General features: G+C 41.3%; 1 long non-coding RNA gene across 1 annotated transcript in view; it reads right to left on the bottom strand.

The window, feature by feature from the left end:
• Positions 1 to 14,468, bottom strand: part of LOC136297045 (uncharacterized) — a 34,246-nt gene extending 19,778 nt beyond the window's left edge. The window contains exon 1 of the long non-coding RNA XR_010723068.1: positions 14,446 to 14,468. This is a non-coding gene — a long non-coding RNA (uncharacterized lncRNA). The remainder of the gene's footprint in view (positions 1 to 14,445) is intronic.
• Positions 14,469 to 14,714: the final 246 nt, after the last annotated feature.

Here is a 14,714-nt window from a genome sequence, read left to right as displayed (position 1 = left end):
CTCTGGTCTGACCAATGTGAGTGAAGAGGTTTGCCTTTGTGTCACCAATCAAATTAGTCTGTGTAAAATAGTATAAAAGGGAGACACATCCCAAAAATAAAGCTTCTGACGGTCAGAGTTAGTGTCGTGGTGTAAAACAGTGTCAGTGGGCGGGTTTCTCACTGCACTTCTGCTGCACAGAGAGAACTTGAGTCTCAGCTCTCCCTGTCCCCGCTCCTCTGCCTGTGACAAGGGGAGGGCACAGCAGGTGCAGGACCAGCCCTGCGGTGTGAAGGCACAAAGGCCACTGCTCATGGCACAGCTTTACCACCAGCACAGCCCTGGTCAAAGGCTCTGCCTGATCACAGCCCCGCACTCCACAAACCACATCCTCACCTCCACAGTGGCACCAGCTGGATGGAAGCAGTCATTTTCTGTTCGAGCTGCTGGAAACCTGCCTGATCGAGTGATGTGAGTTTGACACTAGTTAGCTTACAAGCGGCAACCTCTGTAGTTCAAAACACAACAAGCTTAATAGGAGGGATTATCTAGAGCTTTGTAACTGATCATTTAAAAAACAAAACCCCTGCCTCGCTTGTTGTACAACCACAAATTTACATAGAGGTTGTACTACAAGTAAGTTTTAAAGGAATTTAAATTTATACAAAAGAAAATTTAAATAAATCTCGCTTTCATCGCAAACTTTCACTTCCAAATTACCCCAGGTGATTTATTAACCACATACAAATATGCCCACACAATTGTTTAAATCATTTTTACCTGATCTACTTAATTTTACAGCAGAGCATTCAGGAGCAATGCAGGTACCTAAAGGAAGACATTTAGTGCTATTTTAGATGCCTGAGGGCATCCCACCCTGGCTCTCAAATGCTGCTAAAAGAGGCATTAAGTCATCTGTCACACCTGCTAGCCCTGACAGATGTCTCAGGTACCCAAAGCATTTAAAATGGCATTAGATATCTATGTTTAGGCTTCCGAATCTTTTCCTAGGTGCCTAGAGAAAGTGCAAACGAGGGGGAGAATTGGTGTCCTGGAGTCTGTCATTTATCTCAAACACAAGCAGTACAGAAGCAGCAGGAGTGTGAAATCTTTACATTGTCTCACTAATGTATGTTTCCACTCTGCTCCCCCAGATCAATCTGTGCCAAAAGTATACAGTATGTTGTGCATTATTATAAGCAAAAGCTATTGCAATGAGGAAAGCTAGAACAGATTTTGGAGGGTAATAGCATTTCCAAAAAATCAAACTAGATTTGCATGAGAGAGAAGGAAGAAATGCCCTTCTTCAACCACAATTCAAGTGGAATCAGTTTCTTGCTCATTTCTCTCACAATTTATTTGTGGCACAGCACAGAGAAAAAAATAAAGATGATTTTTTTTCTCCCTGCATTTTTTACATATTGATGCTCTCTGCAATATAGCACTATGTTGACACCTCTATCTGGACAATCCATAAAGAAGAATCAAAAACAAGATAATGACAAAGAGTCTGAAAATCCGCTGTCCCAAATATATTTTCATCTCATCCAGGTGAAATGAAAAAATGAGCTCAGAATACTATAGCAAACAATCTTTTTTCCATATCTAGAGTCTTCAGGCATACAAAAAGGTTTCTTATAACATACTACAAATTCTTCCTGGGCTTCTTCTTTGAAATTTACTTATGTGGAGTTTAACATTCAGACTTGAATAGTCTTCTAAACGTTGTCCCAAACAAAACCACATAATGTGCCTATTTTACAGCACCTCCTGCCTCAATTTTTTTTGAGCTATAGGTCAAGAGATTTCCATGTAATTTTTTAAGCTAGTTTTAAATCATTATTAAAAAAACAAACAAAACCCCCTCAAACAAACAAACCCACAAAACCCCAAAGTAAACATTCCCCCCAATAAACTCCCCAAAAAAGCAAAAAAAGGCATTCTGAACTTCTCCTATTAACCAAAATTTCTATGGCTTTATTTCAAAGTCTTAAAACTGTGTCTCTTTCATGTGTTTACTTTTACTATATTTTGCCATAAACGTTCTTAGTAGCAATACCTTTTGCCAAAATTAAAGCTACCATTGTTTCATACCAATCATAGAAAGCACCCAAAGGAATGCTGTAGGAAAGAAAATATTTTTAAATCACAACAGAAATGATTACTTACCTCAGACACTTTCTTGGTCACATGAATTTTCTCCAAGACAGTACAATAAATTGTACTGCAACCTGGTTGTGAACAATTGACATTAACCTACCAAGTTTGGCAAGCAGTTAATTAAGCCCTGTAATGAAAAGCTTAAAAATAACTCATTCAGTTTCGAAATCCTCACAAGAAATTCCACAGCTCCATATCCTTTTCCTGGTTTTACAGTTATTTCTAGGTATAAAAATGTTTGGTATATCCCTCTAACTTGGCATATACATTTCCTGCTACAAATACCAACAAAGCAAGGAGTATTTTTCCAAGATAAGCTAATTTAGACATTAGCAACCTGAGGAGAACAGAGTGCGTCTGTTGTGGAAGCATAAATCCCAGGCTACTGGGAAATGTGCAGTGGTTAGGAGTTATTTTGGAGCTAACCCTCAACTACAGAGATGTTCCACATGAGATAACCCAGCAGTCTAGGGCAGGCAGGTGACCCAAAGAGCTGCCTGGAGTCACAGCTCAGCTCTCCTGAAAGCTGCTACCATGGCTTTCCACACCATGGACAGAGAGTCAGAGAGTCTCTCCACTTGCAAAGGTACTACATTTCCAAAGCAGGAAGAGAAAAATCAATCTTGTGTACAGCAAAGGCAAAAATCCCACAAAACAAAACAAAGTATTCTCATTATCAAAAGCTGAATGTGTGCAAGGTCATCAGCTGGTGAGGAAGGGAAATCCACTCACCATCTTGCCATGATATCCCACTTTATAAAGCAGAAAAAGAAACTGAAGTTCTTCATGTCCATGCCCTGTTATGATGTTACAAAATCACTGTGTTAAAAGAATACCCAGAAAACTAAAACAACTCTGGCTTCAATGAATGTAAGACTTGAAAGTGGCCCTAAGAAATTCCTCTAGTTTTCTTCATAATCACACATTCCCCTGTCAAGGATGGAAAGAAAAGGAACTTTTCCCTTTAGACCACCTGTCTGAACTTAACTAAGCTGATTATTGTTATTGTGCTTATATTGCAGCAGCACCTAGATGAAGGATATATATAATCCTTTAAGGCTCCTAATCTGTCTAATAGTCATTTCATGGCTTGTTTGAAACAAGCTGACATTAGCACAACAAATAAAATCTCCTGAACACTCTGTATAAACAATAGCAAAGACTGAAGAAACCTTCAGGCTAATTTAGGATTTTCTTTTCCTTGCACCTGTTCCTCTCCCCAGGAGTACATGTCCAAGATGCACATACTCAGAATGCAGCTTGTGAATCACAAAAATATCTCCATAACTAGAGGAAAACATAGAAGATGCTCAGTCTGAAGTTCACTAATGCTTCTCTCACAAACAACTTATGAGTTCTTCAGGTGAAACTATTTTGAAAATATTTTACAAATATTTTGTTTGCTGAAGGCAATACTGATTTTCATGTAGCCTAGGCCTGTGATCAAGATGAACCATGGACTTTCTTCAGCGTATTTTAGTCATATACAACTCCCTCATCTAAATTGAAAAAGTCAAAAACTTAGGACAATAAATTAAGCCGTATTTCCTTTCATTAAACATATAATGTTACTATTATAGCTTTGCTTTTGCTCCCTTCTCCATCCCCACAAAGTTTCAGAAATCTTCAGCAAAATTTGTTTTTCCTTCCCACTTGTACAAATTTGAGTTTTTACAACACAATTATCATCATAAAGAAAAAAAAAAATAAAGAAGCCCAACTTTTTCTAAACTGAAACCTGAGATGTTTTTGTTGGGGTGTTTTTTGTTTCGTTTTCTTGGGGGTTTTTTGGTGATTTTTAATGGGTTTTTTTGGTGTTTCTTTCAAAAGCAAACACAAAAATGCCAATCAGTGTTTGCCACTGGAAAGCAATTCAGAGTTTCAGCCCACCAGTCCTGCTGCAATCATGACATTGCTAAAGTTCAGGATTTTCAACAGGACAGAAAGTCTGATTCAGACTCCCTCTTCTTCCCAACAGCCCCTGCACAAATGCAGGAGGTGTTTCCTCAGCAGCCCACAGGGCCTCCACCCTCCCACCCCTTGGGTGGAGGACACAGCCCAGTAATTTGGGTAGTCAACACTGACTTGAAAAAGCTGCCAACAAAACCTGATCTCCATCAGCTCAAGGCTGCTAAACCCAAACTGAATGTCAGAATGAAACCTGGAAGCACCACGAGAAGATTAAAAAGTGACAGAGGCGCATAACATCCAGCTCACAACATTTTGCAAGTTTCCCATCCAGGGCCTCATTTTCTTTGCACATCTCTCACTGGTGGAGGCTTCCAGGACACTCCCACACTGGAGAGCACTCCAGACTTTAACAGCTGCCCCCTGTGTAAATATGAGTGGAGGTTTAACTCTTGGCAAAAGCAAAGGTTCCTTGTTTCCCCAAGATCTACAGGCATGACCTCCAACACATGTAAATGAAACATCAGCCTCGTTCAACAGACTGAGCTAGATATAAGTATTCATTAATATGAATAATTCATTGTAAAAGACACAGGGATTTTGAAAATCTTATTTCCATGTAACGATTTAAATTCTCTACTAGGCATGTTTACATAAAAACGTGTTATTTAGTAAGCTACTGGTATCACCAGCATTGCATATTTTTGTGGCTTTCTGGATTTTTCCAAGGTAAGAAACAGCTGATCAGCTGTTCCACAACATTTTATAAATGTTGTAAACATAAATTCAGGAAACAGGGCACCTATCTGTATGTATACTCCAATTCTCACAACACTGATCTGGTCTTATAAAATATTTTGCTGCAAATATCACATATAACTTCAATTTTTGTTGTTGAGTTTTTCCTGGAGGTTGTTTGTTTGTTTGGGTTTTGTTTGTTTGTGTTTGTTTTTTGTTTTTGTTTTGTTTTTCCACATCAAGAGGACAATATGGAATAGGAAAACTGTAATGAATTACAGACCAGACAGATGAAGAAAGAAAATTAAGTGAACCATTACAGATTTTAAACTCCTTTATCAAACTTTTTTATTTTTTTTTCAGGGGATATAAAATTCCCAGCAGCTGTTTTATGCAGTTGCTTTTAAACAGTATATTGTTTTGTTGCCTAACCAACTCTTCCACCTTTCAGACTAATCCTTCACATCACCAAAACCCAAAGATTTACAATAATGAAGTGACAGTAGAGGAGCTTGTAACAGCAGCCAGAGTGCACATTTCAACCAGTACAGATACAGTTAAGAGGGAGGCTTCGTTGTTAAGAAAAATAATGTGCATAATTCAGCAGCTATGCCATTCCACACACATATAATTAACAAGTCTTCAGCTCATTAGCAGGCTGTATAAAATACATATAATATGCTGTGCAAAACTGATTGAGAATAAAAAGCTCCTCATGCATTAAAATAAATTATTTAAATTGTTTTGAAAGATTGCTATCAGTAGCATTCAAGGATATGATTCCCAAACCTACTTATGGCTCCAGCTTCTTCAGCCTGACGTTTCCACCAGCTATCTTGCCATGCTCATTCCAGCATGACGCATTTGATGATTTGATCCCAAATGATCAAATTTGACTGCTGAGGTTCTGCTAAAAGCCTGAGGGGTGAATGGGTCGAGGGCAGCACAGCCAGCTGCCCCAGGTAGCCCCACACACACAAACTCCCAAAGGCACGAGGCCCCAGTACCACAGCACGTGTATATTCATTGTGGATGCAGAAAAGGCCTTTTTGGGGAGCAACACACTCAGTACACGTTAGCATCTTTTCTTTGCTTGTCTCTATATCAATTAATAACCTGCACAGCTTCAGCGCTGCTCCTCCAGCCACGCAATAAAGGGCTGGACCTTCCTGCACCCCCCAACACCAGCACTCAGAGGAGACCTTGACTCCATAAAAACGTGTCTCAAGGGATGAAATAGTTACTCCTGAGCTGTAGTGACACCTCCTGGCAACAAATCGAGAAGGTTTTTTCCCACACTGTGCTTGTTTTCTCCAGAAAACTCTTGAGGGTTTCAGCCAAAAGGCAACAGTCATGGTTGCTCCCCCTAGCCTGGCTCCTAAGGCACGCTGCCCAGAATACCAAGCAGAACCTCCTGATTTACAAGGACTGCTGACATTTTAGAAAGCAAGAGGCTAAGATACAGGAATATCAGCTCTAAGATCTCTGGATTTATTGTACCGCACATTGGCCTTTCTTGAGTGCTAGGAAAAATTGCTGCTAAAGCTAATCAACTAGCAGCTTAATTCATACCATGAATCTTGCAAAGTGTTTTCTCACTTCACTGTGAAGCCCTGTCTGTTTGCTAAGAGTTTATATCTCTGCCCTCCACGGATTCCTGACAAATAGTGTTGGTGTGATTTTGGTAAGAAGAATGTAAGTTAACATAGAAGAAAAAGAAAACAGCTTAAGACTACCCATAACTCAAACATCATAACATGCAGAAAAACTATTTCTCCCTTCTTCGGTGTAGGCAACAAAGTCAGCATAAGTTGTAAATTCTACAGAAAGACAGAGATGACAGTTGCTTGCAAGCATTCTAAAATACATTCAATATCATAGTAGTGGAAGTGAAATGGATTATAGCAGTTTTGAAGAGTGGACTTGGAGGCAGAGGGACACCCCTGAACCTTAGCAAGATCCCCACGTTGAAGAGTCCTGCAGAACTGACAGCTCAAATATTTATAGTCAAGTGAAAGTCAGACAGTAAATGTGTTTGATAATCTAAGTTTAGCTTGTTCAATGTTTTCCACAGCAATCTGTGTTCCCCCTAGCCCTGGCCAATCACTATACAGAATTCTGAAGGATTTGATTGCTGTCATTATATTATCTGTGTTACATTTTTGTGCTGCCTTTCTACAGTACAATTTTCTTTATACTTACATAATAATAGAAAGCTGAATTTTTGCTTGTTTTCTTTTGTGTTGTTCTCTCCCCCCACACCAACTCTTCAGAGGCAATTACAACAATTTTAAGTACTTTGCATATGCTGCAAGGCAATCAAGAAAATTCATTTGACAAACTGGATTACAACTGTCTGCCAGAAAGCAAAGTGGTGAAAACATTTCCAACAATTTCTCAATGAGTATGTCTGGTAGATGCTCAGAGCACACTGAAATAACACGCAAGGAAGAAGAGTTCTACATTTACAGTTTCAATAAAGCAAAAAGACCTATGAAAATTATGTATTTCCTCTCATCACATCCAAAGTTAAACTACAAAACTCTTTCTAACAACTGAAAGCCTAACAAGGTACATCCTTCTTTGCAAATAATTTCCATCTTCAGAAATTCCATACTCAGATCATGAGCTGAACCATGTGTGAGAACATTTCTACAAGCTAGAGTGGTTGCAGAGCAGTGTTACTTCTCAGACTGCAGAGCCCTCAGATTTAACTGCATTTTACCTTCACTCCAGCTTATTTTCAAGCTGGTAAATGCCTACACACATACCAATCTCATCCACTCTCTGCACCCATCTATCACCTTTGTGAGTAATGCAGTCATCCTAGGCTGGATTGCTATGGAAATCTCTGCTGCCATCATTATCAGGTAATTTCTTCCCCTCACCCATACACTTGTAGACATGCCAGCTCTATGCCCACAGTTTAGTGGCTTTGCAGGGCACAGCTCCATCATCCAAGACAAAGTCACTCACAGGGACACTGTGTACAGAAGTATAACGTGGGAAATCTCCAACTACTCCACATGCAGGGGTCCTCATAGCAGTGGAGAGCTCCAGTTGTATTAATTCACACGGCTTTTCTTACTTAACTGGCTTTCAAGCACAGACACATCCCTGCAGGGCTGGGGGTTTGCACACAGAATATTCCAGACTACCCATGGTGTGCCCAGGACAGGACAGGAGCTGTGTGCCTGCCCAAAGCTGCCCAATGTTCCCTGCTACAAATGTCATTACACTGGCATTTTACATAAAAGCTTTTTCTTTTCCCTTCTTGTGCTTTTTGAATAAATTATTCATCAGTGATATATGATAAATCAACGGCTTTAGTTTGCTGTGTGTGATTTGCTAAGAGGAAATGGGAATGTTTTAACAGGAACAAGTAATGTTTTCCTGGGAAAATCTGAAGGCTTTCCTGTACAGGTGAAAAGACTTGACATTTGATCATAACAAAATAATTTTAATGTGTCCTCATGACAGAAACCAATGCTTCACATGGAAGAAGAAAAAAATGCTACTTAATAAGTGTGGGAAATTCTCCATTGAGTTTAGAGTTAAATAGCTCTTTTCTCTGGAAATTCAGCATGTGTTCAACACATTTTATCTTACGTATTCAGGGACATGGAAAAACCCTCCCCAGATTTATTTGTTTGGAGTTTTTTAAATTTGGTGGAGCTATCCAGGCAATAAGCAGGAAAAGCTTCTCTCCTCAAGCTATTTGGAGAAAGAGTGGGGTTTTGTCCATTTTCAAATAGGAAAAAAGATTTGACTCACTGCCGGAAAAGGAGTGAGAGATCTAAGGACGCTGTCTAGAAAACATTAAGTTTTAATTTAGAAAAAATTTGGATTGGATACTTGACTTTTTGACTACCATTTGTATGCTGGGGTTTTTACTTTTTATGTTATTTTATGAAACAAAAAGGCACTTATTACTGCATTAGAATTTGCACTATAAACACACATTTTCATGCTAATAATGTTTATGTAATTTCTCATTTATAGCTGAAAAGTTTCATCTTGATCTTTTGCTTTGTGAAATAAACGGTTGATTTCCATTCCTTCTGAAGGTAATTTTTCTTTTTAATTTTACAGCTTCAGACAGGTTCATTCACCTGCACTTTGAGTTACAGGAAAGTGAAAAAAGTAATACTTACTTGAAATGACAAAGTACAAGCGGGCCTCCCTCACCTCAACCCCAATTCAAAGATGCTGAACTTTATGATCTGACATTTTCAGGTTGGCTATGTCTGATTCTTTACTGTGCATTTTCATTATATGTGAAGAACTCACTCTTTTCCTCACCACACACCAACAGACAAATGAGGTTAAAGCCTTTTTAGAGCAGATTTTTAAAAAATTGGTCAGTATTGGAATAGCAATAATATTTCCCATTATGAACTAGCAAGACACTACTAGTCATGAAGAAATGCAGGGCTGGACTACTCCTTTCTAGAGCAACTACAAAAAAGCCAAAATCTGTACTTCAGCCTCTCCCAAAGAGACTTGTAACACATATTGTAGACCAAAGCTCTGTAGAAGGGAACATATCTCAAAGTTTTGAGCCTTGGGAGACTAGCTAGGAAAAGGGGCAAGGCTGTTGACTCAAGAAGACGGCTCCTTCTGGTTTAGAAGCAAACATAATTCATCAGCAGTTTGTCAGTTACCTTTCTAACAAAGAAAATTAGGATCACATATGTCTCAGCCATTCTGTGCAACGATCCTGCTCTCACCCATGGGATGCAATTCTGCTGCTTTCAAGAACATGGATGTATCACCTGCTTTCATAGTAACACTACTTGTCAGGATGAACATGTTGGAACTTTAGGTCTCTTCACAGAGAAAACTTCATGTGTTAGTGGCATGAAAATTCAAGTTCAGAACCATAACACCAGTTACAGACACATGCTACAGCTGGATACAGAAGATATGTGCTATCACTTTGTCACGACTAGCTTTGAAGTGGGAGAAAAAGTTGTAGGTGTAAAGGTATCTACAAGCTAGTGAGCAAACCAAACAGTTGGAGTACAAGGAATTGGGTTCTTTGGATAGACTGAAAGAGACAGAAGTGGTGCATCAGCAGGAAACATAAAGATTAAGAATACGAAATATTTCTGAGAACTGAAGGAATATGATCAAAACCAGAAGTCACAAAATAAAGGTAAAAGTGCACTTTGCAAAGGGAATTACAACCTAGCAGAACAGGCAGGGTGGATTCAGCAGAAGCTAACCTCACTGAAAAAGGTCAGAGAGACTGAAAGGGGAGCTCCCGCTAGCGCAACAAAGTTAAGAATATGTAATTGAAGCTGCTTAAAAGTACTACTGCAAAACTGAGAGGAACTCCTCCTGCTCTGGAAGAAAGGACTCAAAAGCTTCTCTTCCAAGTGGAGATCTTTCCTACTCAAGCTAAAGAAGCAGACCCTTGGCTAACAGCAGCGTAAGCCCTTACTGCGTTTGCAGGCCTGTCACGGGAGCAGAACACACTGAGAAATACAATGACTCTTCCTTGCCAAAGAAGGCTTGTCTCAAACATCTGAACTGTATGGTCAAGTCAAGTGATCTTCACCTTACAAGGGAAGAAATAGTTGCTTTATATCATAAAAAAACCCCAAAACCCAAACCCCTCCCTCATTCTCTTGTTGAATAACATTCATTCAGTGAGACACTGCCCAGTATCAGCCTTCAAAAATACTTCATATTTCTTTTCCCTTCTCTTACTTTGACCAGTAATTATGTTGAAGATTTTTCTGATTTTCTAGACACCAATTACATTAGTGCACAATTAGGTTACCCACAATATCACCATAATTTGAGACACAGACTTTTCTCCCTTAAAACTTCCTGTACATGCTATGCTTTCTGACTGTTTCCTTGTCTGGAAAAGAGATGAGCATTAAGCACTGTCTTGAGGGACCAACAATATTGCCTACTTCAGATCAAACCCAGGACTGGCTTTATGACCTAGAGTTCCCACAGATGTGCGCATCTGCAATTTTTTGTTTCACCACAAGGAGAGCCACCTGGAGTATCAGGAATAATCAATGTAGCTGTAGTAAGGCACAGAAAACCAACAGATAAATTGGTATGCATTCTCCAGCCCGTTTTATCATCAGTGTCATTAACACTGTCATTTATAAAAGGGTCTTCTGCATTTTGAATCCACTTGGGTTTGAGTTAATTTAAAAATACAGTGCCAAGGCAGGGAATTAATTCCCAAGATAAAGGTTTAAGAGACAGTATTTAAAAATAAATTAAAACCAGTCATAAAGAGGAGCAGAAATCAATAATAAATTGTCAGTACCTCTCCTTGGTGAACAGCAGAGGATGTGATCCTCCCACTCCATCCACAACCCCAAAGGAACCACCCAGCTCTGTCTGGACCCTAAGCATGTCAGCCCCAGCGGTAGAGCACAATGTGAGGAGCTCCACTCCATCCACCCTGGCTGTGACCACCACCTCTGCTGTACGCTCATGGCACCCAGGAGGAGGTGGGGTGAAACTGACCTCCAAAGACCCACATGTTTCAAAGAAATCCATTTTTGGAAAGTGACAGTCCGACAGTCCACTGTGTCCAGTGCCAAGTTTAGCCATGAACTGAGGCATTCAAAAGCTGTAAATTGGTTTGGGCCTATAAATACAGACCCTTTCCAATGGCTCATTTGTGAGTCCACAGAGAAGGAAGAGGCATTAGAAAAACAGTAACTTTGTTACAAATATCACGTTTAAGAAAGACTGAGTTAAACATTTAGATAAAGACACAGACTAAGAATTTTTTTTCACATTTTAACATGTAACAAAAAGTAATATTTATGCAAGATGTCCTTTAAAATAAGCACATTGTTCTGTTATACCTTTGAAAATTTCAGCTACCTTCTTTCTCACACATTTGATAAACCTGACCTGCTGCTGCAGATTATATGCCCTTAACTCTTCCAGGATTCAACAAAGAATGCTCCCAGACCCCTCCTGTAGCTTTCCCACACTTCCCAATAAAAAGTTCCATAACCTGAACACATTGAGGTATTTAAACATAAATTTCCCAGAGGAAGACAAACCAAAGATCTGGAGCTAGGAGAGAACTCATTTCAGAACAATAGGTTTTTTTTATTTATTTCTATTTTTACAATGACACCATATTCAGAAAACATGCAAATATGAGCATATAAATAAATCTCTATTTTGGGGTACTGGGAAGTTTCAGCAATTGCTTGTAGCATAATGAATGTTTGTAATTCATCAGATTCTGTTTAGAAATGCAAAGCACACCACAACATCAGTGATGTTCTCTTTATCTTAACAAAAGGAGTACTACACTTAATGTTCTTCTGACAGAGCTAGCATGTTTTAAAATATGTAATTCTTTTCCACAATAAAGTGTTTTCAATGGTGTGTTCCTATTTGGATTAAATTTACTGTAGTAATGTCATATTTCAGGCAAGTCTCTGCTAATTATCCCAAAGAGCTTCGAAATCTTTACAGTATATTCACTGCATTTACATCTTCTCCACAAACTTACTGGTCTTGTTTATATAATTTTGCAAATGACAAGATGTGTAGGATAACGATCTAAATGAACTAAAAATTGTGTCATGGGCAGATCCTTCATAGATTTGTAATTTGTAGCTGTCAATCTTCCTACAGCTGCTAGATAACAAAACAACAGTTCTTTTCTTCATGCAGATGAGCAAATTCAATAAAGATTGGTAAGGGTTCTTTTCCAAAAGAAATCTCTGGTTCTCCACTGTCTATTAAACCTTTCCTCATACACATCCTAATTGCTTTCTTGTTTTTCTTAGGGAAAGAAAACCATCACAGTAATTCTGTGTATATTAGCACCATGTTTAACCAAATTTGATTTATGTGAAAAATGGGCTTGCCAGTGGCTAAATATTTTGGTGAAGAGAAATAATACAAGGGGAGAAGGGGAGAAGAGATGTAGAGACTTACAACTCACATCACACTGTCACTGAAGAACACACAATGGCAGTAATCAAAATGATCGTTAAAGGGAGCCAGTGTATTTTTATATCATCTCCTCAATCAAGACCTGCCCGAAACGGGCAAAGTTATAATAACATTTGAAAGAGAACACACACAAACAATGAAGGAAAAAGAAAATCTTACAGATTCAAAGTTACGAAATTAATCAGGGCGCTGCCTGTAAGACTGGGGTTTTTTTCTTTTCCTTGAGATGAGGGCATAAACTGAACTGTAGTTACAAATGCTGTTATAAATTGGATCAGGGACCAACATCCACAGTGACAGGAAAGAAGAGGAACTGAATCAAGAGAAAATCATTACAGAAAGAGAAATAAAAATTGAAAATTAAAACAAATTGCTACTGTTGTTGTAGAGAGGTATTAAATGGCTATAATGAGAGATAATGCAAGAATTTTTTTCCTGCAAACCCCTTGTATTTCATTTTTAAAACTGCTATAAGGTTTCTTCTTTCTTTAAGGGAAATATATGGTAAGTTTCCATAATCACAACGCCAGTTCCACATCATGGGCTTCCCTTTGAAATCAAACTCCACGTTAGACAGAGGTGTTCACAGAATGTCTTGCTCCCGGGGGCTAGAAAACTCTAAGCCTCAACAGACTAATGCTCTTAGCAAGTCCACCAAGGATCATCAAACAAAAAGCATCCAAGGCAGGCAAGTACATTCGGTCGGTCCACTGAGATTAGCACCCACCACCACTTGATGCACACAAGCAGTTTGGTGTCACGAGTTGTACCACTTCTCACACGAGATATTTTGAACCATTGCTACCTTGCCCAGCTAAAGAAATACACCTTTGTGGGTGCGGCAAACAAAGTGATCAGGACACAGACTTGTAAGAGGAAACGATGCTCGCAGGTGCCCGTGCTCGGCGAGACCCTGTCAGAGAGTATTCATTCACCTCATACATCTCACTGATTACTCGAGATGCACATGTCTTATGATGGCAAAGGGAATTTATGAATGCTGCGGAGAGAGGACCTGTAACAGCACGGCCGCTTCTGCTTCAAGACAACCGAGAAGAGGTAACATCATTTTAAAAAAATAAACCTTTCCTCACTCAACGAGTAAAACGGTCTGGGGCTCCAGCCGGGAGCAAAACTGGAAAGAAGAAGCAACCTGAGAAGAATTTACGGGAACGGCAGCCCCGGCAGTGCCGGGCGGACAGACACACGTACCCCGGCGGCAGCCCCTCGGCTCGGGGCTCGCGAAAACCCCCGCGGAATCACCCCGGCAGAAGCGCCCAGCCGCCCCAGCCCAGCCCCGGCGCGGCTCGGCCCCACCTCGCCCCCAGGCTCGGGGCGCCGCAGACAATGGGCGGGCGGCGAGACCCGCCCGGCGCAGCCCCGCGCAGCGCCCGGCATCCCCCGGCAGCGCCGCTCCGCGCCGGGCAGCGGCACCGCGGGCAGGGCCGGGCAGGCGCGGCCGGAGCCGCCGCCGCGGTGCCGAGGGGACGGAGGCACGGACTTACGCGGGTGCGGCAGCGCCGGCGGGGACTGCGCGGCTCCGGGCGCGGCTGGCGGCGCAGCGGACTCGGCGGCGCGGCTGGAGCCCGGCCCGCCCCGCCCCGCACGGCCGCGCTCCGCACCCCGCCCCGCCGCCCCGCCCCGCACCTGGCCCGCCCCCGCCCATTGTCCGCGGGCCGCCCCGCCCGCCCCGCGCACCTGCCCGCGGCCCCGGCGGCGTCTCCGCGCTGGCCCCGCTCCTCCGGGCTTCTCCTTATCCCGGGAGGGCTGCGCGGCCGAGGCTGGGCAAGCCGGCAGCTGCCCCGGCCGCCTCCCGCCCGGCCCCAGCTGCGCCGCGAATGCTCCTCGCAATCAATGCAGAAGTCATTTGACTCAGCTGCGGGGAAAGGTGGCGGGCAGAGACTGTCCTCTGCGCAGTAACTCACTTCTCCTGCTTTGCACCCCGGCGAACTTTCTCGGGTTGATTC

The sequence above is a fragment of the Chamaea fasciata genome, unplaced genomic scaffold (assembly GCF_029207755.1).
Source record: "Chamaea fasciata isolate MVZ Bird 193981 ecotype frontalis unplaced genomic scaffold, bChaFas1.0.hap1 SCAF_14, whole genome shotgun sequence".
Classification (NCBI taxonomy): domain Eukaryota; kingdom Metazoa; phylum Chordata; class Aves; order Passeriformes; family Sylviidae; genus Chamaea; species Chamaea fasciata.
Note: the sequence above shows the minus strand (reverse complement) of the source record. Positions and strands in the feature narration are given on the sequence as shown.